At 44.9% G+C, this 8,034-nt stretch overlaps 1 long non-coding RNA gene across 1 annotated transcript; it reads left to right on the top strand.

Moving 5' to 3' along the window:
- The first annotated feature begins 2,453 nt into the window (after positions 1-2,453).
- Positions 2,454-5,013, top strand: LOC147112997 (uncharacterized). The gene is made up of 3 exons (XR_015079456.1): positions 2,454-2,623; positions 2,928-3,298; positions 4,695-5,013. It is a non-coding gene; the product is annotated as an uncharacterized LOC147112997 (long non-coding RNA).
- The last annotated feature ends 3,021 nt before the right edge of the window (positions 5,014-8,034 follow it).

Genomic DNA, 8,034 nt, shown 5'->3' with positions numbered 1-8,034 from the left:
GAAATCTCCTGCTGATTACCACCTACCACTCTCCCTCAGCTCCTGAATCAATACATTTGGAAGAAGCACTAACGGGAGCAAGGGAGGGGACTTCAATGTCCATCACTAAGAGTGGCTCGGTAGCACCACTACTGACCAAGCTGGCTGAGTCCTGAAGGATATAGCTGGCAGACTGGGCCTGCGGCAGGTGGTGAGGGAAAACCTATTTGGCCTCGTCCTCAACAATCTACCTGTCGCAGATGCATCTGTCCATGACAGTATTGGTAGAAGTGACCACCGCACAGTCCTTGTGGAGACGAAGTCCCATCTTCACACTGAGGACACCCTCCATCGTGGTGTGTGACACTACTACCTTGCTAAATGGGATAGATTCAGAACAGATCTAGCAGCTCAAAACTGGGCATCCATGAGGTGCTGTGGGCCATCAGCAGCAACAGGATTGTATTCCACCACAATCTGTAACCTCATGGCCCGGCATATCGCTCACTCTACCATTACCATCAAATCAGGGGACCAACCCTGATTCAATGAGGAGTGAAGAGGAGCATGCCAGGAGCCACAGCAGGCGTACCTAAAAATGGGGAAGCTGCAACACAGGACTACGTGATGCTAACCAGCGGAAGCAGCATGCTATAGACAGAGCTAAGCAATCCCACAACCAACGGATCAGATCAAAGCTCTGCAGCCCTGCCACATCCAGTCAAAAATGGTGGTGGACAATTAAACAAGTAAAGGGAGAGGAAGCTTCATGAATATCCTCATCCTCAATGATGGCAGAAACCAGCACGCAAGTGCAAAAGACAAGGCTGAAGCATTTGCATCCATCTTCAGCCAGAAGTGCAGAGTAGATGATCCACCGTGGCCTCCTCCTGTGGTCCCCACCATCACAGAAGCCAGTCTTCAACCAATTCACTTCACGTGATACCAAGAAATGGCTGGGCACACCAGATACAGCAAAGGTTATAGACCCCGACAACATCCCGGCTGTCGTGCTGAAGACTTGTGCTCCAGACCTAGCTGCGCCTCTGGCCAGGCTGTTCCAGTACAGCTACAATACTGGCATTTACCCGACAATGTGGAAAATGGCCCAGGTATGTCCTGTCCACAAAATGCACTATAAGGCACAAGGCAGGAGTGTGATGGAATACTCTCCACTTGCCTGGATGAGTACAGCTCCAACAACACTCAAGAGGCTCGGCACCATCCAAGACAAAGCAGCCCGCTTGATTGGCACCCCATCCACCACATTAAACATTCATTCCCTCCACCACCGGCGTACCGTGGCTGCAGTGTGTACCATCTACAAGATGCACTGTAGCAACTCGCCAAGGCTTCTTCAGCAGCACCTCCCAAACCCGCGACTTCTTCCACCTAGAAGGACAAGGGCACACACCATCCTGACTTATAAATATATCACCGATCCTTCATCGTCGCTGGGTCAAAATCCTGGAACTCCCAACCTAACAGCATGTGGGAGTACCTTCACCACACGGACTGCAGCGGTTCAATAAGGCGGGTCCCCACCACCTTCTCAAAGGCAATTAGGGATGATTAATAAATGCTGGCCTTGCCAGTGACGCCAACATCCCATAAATGAGTAATAACATATAGGGAGAGAGATGGGGCCTGTTAAAAGTGGCATTAACTGGGGAGCCTGACCGCAACTTATGTAATGTAGGGGGATTCTGGCTGTTGTTGCAGGATGAATATTAGTGGGTTATAGGATCACTACTCGTTCCAGGTAGGATATCAGAGCAGTTATCCTTTTACTACCAGTTACATATAAATTATCAGTGAGTTATTGTATTACTATTGGTTATGAGGGGAAGTTGAGTGTTAACAGTATTACTTTTAGTTATTGGTGCAATTTCAGTGAGTTACTGGTGGAATCAAAGGTCCTTCCACTCTGGTTCCCCCTGTGAATTGCTCCACCCACCTTTGGTTCCCCTCTTTCCCTGCCCTCAGACATCGCCCCCCGCCCTTCCCTTTCCCTATTTCCCTTCTTCGCCTACTGATGGTGGCTTCCTGGTTCTCGGAGCTTGTCGCACAACGGCTGCCCGAGCAAAACCACAAGCGAAAATACTCTACGGGGTCCGCAACCTTTATAAGGTAAATGCAATAACATTCGCAGGAATAAGGTGTGAAGAATGTCAGGCGATGACGCCTCCAGGAATACTTCCAACCTGAGTTGGCAACCCTCGTTTCAATACAAGAAAAAGTCACATCAGAAATATATTTGCAGCTCGCAAATTGATCACTATTTGAACAGTGCTTTCGCTATTTTCAGATGAGTAGCTGTTGGACCCTCAGTTCTGCTGAAAAGATTTTAGTTCCTCCTCCCCTCAGGTGCTCTGGGCTTTGGCTGGGGAAGGCGGCCCGGATGGCGCGTGCGCGGTTTGCGCCTCTCCTCCCGCGACCGTCACCGCTAGTTTCAGTTTCTGCGGAAGTGAAGATGGGCGAGGTGTCAATATCGACCCTGAAACTTGTCGTCCTTCTGGCCTTCATTGTCGGGTTCATTGCCGGCTGGAAGGCCAACAGACTGAATAGAATGCTGACTTTGGGGAAGACGTTTTTATTTTTATTCAGTTATCTCCCTTTATTGGTGTGTTCTCTGACCAGGAAGGTAACTTTCAGTTTTAGTCCATGCCATGTTTCACCAAACTCTCGTCACCAACCATTTGTGGACTTAACGCGGAAGAAGCCAGAGTAGAATTTCCGAGGTCTTGTTAAATACTGTTAAAATAATATTGCCGGATAGGAAAAGGGAATTAAAACAGTTTATAATGAAGGATCCTTTTGCAAGTGCAAACAATGGATACATTTTTACTTTTCGTTCTTAGAACTAGACAGTTCGTAACTTCAAGTTAAATTTACCATTTTCCTTATATTTAATGTGTTACCCAGTTATAATTTTCCCTCTTTTACAGCTATTTTCTTCAGGAAATAAGGACCTAGCAGATAGTGGCAGTGAGGATATCTAAAGAATTCCGCTCTCTGAGACAGTCATCTGGAGCAGCAACCTCGCTTTACAATACATTCCCTGGAGAATTAGACGCCTCCGTTTCATATTGTGCTATCCCGTGATTCATGAAATGTTTACACAGAAAGCTGAAATAACGACAGAAAATGTTGGAAAAACTCAGCAGGTCAGGCAACACCCGTGGAGAGAAATTTGAGTTGACGTTTCGGGTCGAAACCCTTCTTCAAAACTGTCAAAAGCTGTGTGCTTGACCGAAGAAGCTTACTTGCTGCTCACGTTTCTTTTCGTTTCACGTGCAAAACATGAACTAATTTAAAGGTAACTTCTGCATCTTAGAATTATAGAATGGTTGCAGCACAGAAGGAGTCCATTCGGCCCGTCGAGCCCGTGCCAGCTCTCTGCAAGAACACTTCAGCTAGTCCCACTCCCCTGCCTTTTCCCCGTAGCCCTGCAAATGTTTTTCCTTCAGGTACTTATCCAATTCCCTTTTGAAAGCTGTGATTGAGTCTGCCTCCACCACCCTTTCAGGCAGTGAATTCCAGATCCTAACCACTCGCTGCACAAAAAAGTTTTTCCTCATGTCGCCTTTGGTTCTTTTGCCAATCACCTTAAATCTGTGTCCTCTGGTTCTCGACCCTTCCGCCAATGGGAACAGTTTCTCTCTACTCTGTTCAGACTCCTCACGATTTTGAACCTCTCTCAAATCTCCTCTCAACCTTCTCTGCTCTAAGGAGAACAACCCCAGCTTCTCTAGTCTATCCACGTAACTGAAGTCCCTCATCCCTGGAATCATTCTTGTAAATCTTATCTGTACCCTCTCTAAGACCTTCACATCCTTCCTAAAGTGCGGTGCCCAGAATTGAACACAATAGTCCAGTTGAGAATGAACCAGTGTTTTATACAGGTTCATCATAACTTCCTTGCTTTTGTAATCTATGCCTCTATTTAGGAAGCCCAGGATCTCGTATGCTTTTTTAACCGCTTTCTCAACCTGCCCTGCCACTTTCAGCAATTTGTGCACATATACCCCCAAGTGTCTCTGTTCATGCGCCCTCTTTAAGATTGTACGCTTTAGTTTATATTGCCTCTCCTCGTTCTTCCTACCAAAATGTATCATTTTGCACTTTTCTGCGTTAAATTTCATCTGCCACGTGTCTGCCCATTTCACCAGCCTGTCTATGTCTCATTGAAGTCTATCACTAGCCTCGTCACTGTTCACTATACTTCCAATTTTTGTCATTGCCAATTTTGAAATAATGCCCTGTACACCCAAGGCCAAGTCATTAATATATTATCAAGAAAAACAGTGGTCCTGGTACCGACCTCTGTGGAACACCACTGTATACCTTCCTCCAGTCCGTAAAACAACCGTTCACCACTACTCTGTTTCCTGTCACTTAGCCACTTCCGTATCCATGTTGCCACTGTCCCTTTTATTCCATGGGCATCAACTTTGCTGGCAAGCCTATTTGGCAATTATCTTAACCGAGATACTGTTTCTAGTACAAAAACTGTAGGGGGTATGCACCAGTAATGACAAATACTTATCGATGGGTGAGTTCCCAGATTTTTTTTTTCTCTCTTTTAAACAATATTTTTCATCAAATAAAATTGATGAGTACAGAGATTTGTTTAAATAAGACTTAATCCTGATTGGAATGGCTTGAAGGGGACTATTGTACTAAACTCTCTGGTTTTTGTTTCTGTCTTCAAGGAGAAACTTTGGCCTAAACTTAAAATATTTAGGTTCAGCTAATCACGAGTTGCATTGAAAGCTGCTTCATTTACTTTTGTGGGAGGAACTGAGTGTTGGTAATGAACCATGAAAATGAAAGTGTTTGAGAGGGTAAATAAGGAAAAAATATATCACGCAGTTAGGAAGACCTCTTGCTACCTTCAAGACCCGCTGGCATGAACAGGTTTGGAGAAGCCATTTTCATGTTTCCTCATTAAATCTACGCACGTGAGTGATTAGATGTAAGGCTGATATGCGCTGCTTTGTATGGGTGTTTTGTCATTAATAAATTAAGTGATTTAACAGACATATTACTGTCTCTAGGTTTTCAAATCTGTTTAAAAGGTAAAGGAGTGATCTAACACACCCTCCGCAAGGCCGTGACATCCTTCCTAAAGTGTGGTGCCCAGAATTGGCCACCGCCTTACCAATGTTTTGTAACTTTTTTTTTAATACATTTCTGGGATGTGGTAGTCGCTGGCAACGCCACCATTTATTGCCCGTCTCTAATTGCCCTTGAGAAGGCAGTTGTGAGCCACATTCTTAAACCGCAGCAGTCCAAGTGGGGAAGGTACTCCCATAGCCCCGAACAACTGAGGGGAGGAAGTACAAAAAGTTACTTTCAGCCTTGGGGGGCGCAACTAGCCGCCCATCTGAAAATAACAAAAACACTTAAAATAGTGCTTTATTTGCGAGGTGCAAAGATATTTATGCTGTCCCTTTTTTCTTATCACAGAATCCCCCACAGTGCAGATAGAGGCCATTTCGGCCCATCGAGCCTGCACCGACACATATCCCACCCTATCCCCGTAACCCCACGTATTTAATCCCCTAACACTAAGGGTCAATTTATCATAGCCAAATCAACCTAACCCGCACATTTTTGGGCTGTGGGAGGAAACCGGAGCACCCGGAGGAAACCCACGCAGACACAGGGAGAATGTGCAAACTCCACACAGTCGCCCGAAGCCGGATTTGAACCCGGGTCCCTGGCGCTGTGAGGCAACAGTGCTAACCACTATGCCACCGTGCCTCCCTATTGAAACTAAGGTTGCCAACTCTGGTTGGAAGCATTCCTGGAGGTTTGACCAGGTCATGTGCTGAGCACATGGCTTCGGCAAATATTGCTGCTTTTACCTTTTTATAAAAGTTGGGTCTCCTACAGTCGAGCATCTTTCGTTGGTTTCATACCAAGCAGCTGTTGTGCGAGAAGTTTAGTGAATCAGGACCATAGCTGTAAGTAATAGGGCTGCCAACTCTGATCGGAGGCATTTCTGGAGGTTTGATCATGACCATGTGATGCCTGATTGTGTAACATCTGATCACATGACTTCTACAAATGTTATTGCATTTACCTTTATAAAAGTTGGGTCTCCTGTAGGCTGGAGATAGGAGCACCTTTAATTCCACTAGTAACTAATAGTAATACTGGTAATACTCGGATTCCCTTCATAACCAATAGTAATACAATAACTCACAGTCTATATTTAACTGGTATTAGAAATTGTAATGCCCCAATATCCTACCTATAACTAGTAGTCCAATAACCCGCTGATATTCACCGTGTAACTACAGCCAGGCTCCCTCTGCATTGCACTGCGATCAGGCTGCTCAGTCGATGTCACTTTTAACAGGCTTCATCTCCCCCTATGTCCTTGGACTCTAATTTGGACTTAGGTTCTGTGTGAATGAGACAACTCTGAATTGGGAGCCTCAGTCAGAGCCAACCTGTCCTTGGACTTCACATGTCGAAACCAGTTGGCGCCACCTTTTGGATGAAAAGTTAAACCGAGGCCCCATCTTTCCTGTCAGGTGGACGTAAAATATCCCAGGGCACTATTCGAAGAAGAGCAGGGGAGTTCTTCCTGGTGTCCTGGCCAATATTTATCCCTCAACCAACCTCAATAAAACAGATTATCTGGTCATTATCACGTTGCTGTTTGTGGGACCTTGCTGTGCGAAAATTGGCTCCTGCATTTCCTACTTTATAACAGTGACTACAATTCAAAAGTACTGCATTGGCTGTAAAGTGCTTTGGGACGTCCTGAGGTCATGAAAGGCACGATATAAATGCAAGTCTTTCTTTATTACAGTACAGGAGGAGGCTATCTGGGTGCCAGTGCCAGTGCTTTCTCCTGTAACCCCATTCGTCCCAGATCCTTCTTTATTCCTCCTTTTCAAATATTTATCTCATTCCCTTTTATATGATGTTCTTGTCTCTACCTCTTTAGCCACTTGTGGTGAAGATTCCCATGGCCTAATAGCCCTGAGTGATAAAACCTTCCTTCTCCCTTTCCTCTTGGTTCTTGCAATGAGTATTCTCAGTGTCCATCCCCTTATTCCACAGTCACCCACCAATGGAAACAATCTTTCACTCTTTACGCAGAGTAAAGTTCCCGACTTTCACTCACCCCTTTATTAGCTGCTCCTTTCCTTCTTTCAGCATTTCATTTCAACTTTGAACTGAAATGCAAATTTCGAGATATTCAGGTTTCAATATTGCTGTTCATTTTAGGGATGCAATTCCAAAAGCAGGCAGAGTGAAAGGCCAGTAGAATGAGATCGTGGCATAGGTATTGATGATTGATTTAAAAAAAACACAACTACATTAAACCCTGAAGAGGAGGTGCAAACATTAGAGGCACAACATTTATTTTCTAGGGAGTACTGGGGACATGTCCCTGCAGAAATTGTTGACATATATTTGGGACATTTTCTAATATTTGACATTTTCAATAAACTTGGGACTCAAATAATCTATTCCTGGGGTGGGCGGGGGCGGGGCGGGGGTGGGAATCAGCCAAGCACTCCTGATTATTAGCCTTCTGGAAAGAATACATGTATCAGTGTTGGATGAGGACAGGAATGGACTTTTCTATGAGTCCCATCAACCACTCCTAGTTAAATAGCCTGTTGCAATCACCGTGTATGCTCACACATGAAGACTGGTCTCTTGGGTGAGTTACCAGGGGATGAGTGGCACCCATGAAACCTGGAGGTCTTTGCTTATCTCCTCACCCCATCTCATTGGTCCCAATGTCTTGGGTAGTACCCAGGCTATCAAATGCAGTTTCCTTACTGTTCAGTAAAGGCAAGGACACAAAAATCTCCAAGGGAAAGCTATCAATTAACTATTCTCACCGACATTTTCTTGACTTTCATTAGGATGTTTATCGATACCAGATTGATATCTTTTTGTGAATTGTGCCCAAATGATTTGTTACTTATGGATGCACTCACACATCGTTCACTAACCGCTTTGGATTGATTTGAATTCACCCACTATCACCTAAGAAAATGATTAGAAAATTCCCATTTG

Source organism: Somniosus microcephalus, chromosome 9 (assembly GCF_052327205.1).
Source record: "Somniosus microcephalus isolate GS21.2 chromosome 9, FLI_Smic_1.0, whole genome shotgun sequence".
In the NCBI taxonomy this organism is placed as follows: domain Eukaryota; kingdom Metazoa; phylum Chordata; class Chondrichthyes; order Squaliformes; family Somniosidae; genus Somniosus; species Somniosus microcephalus.
This window is presented reverse-complemented; position numbering and strand designations above follow the sequence as displayed.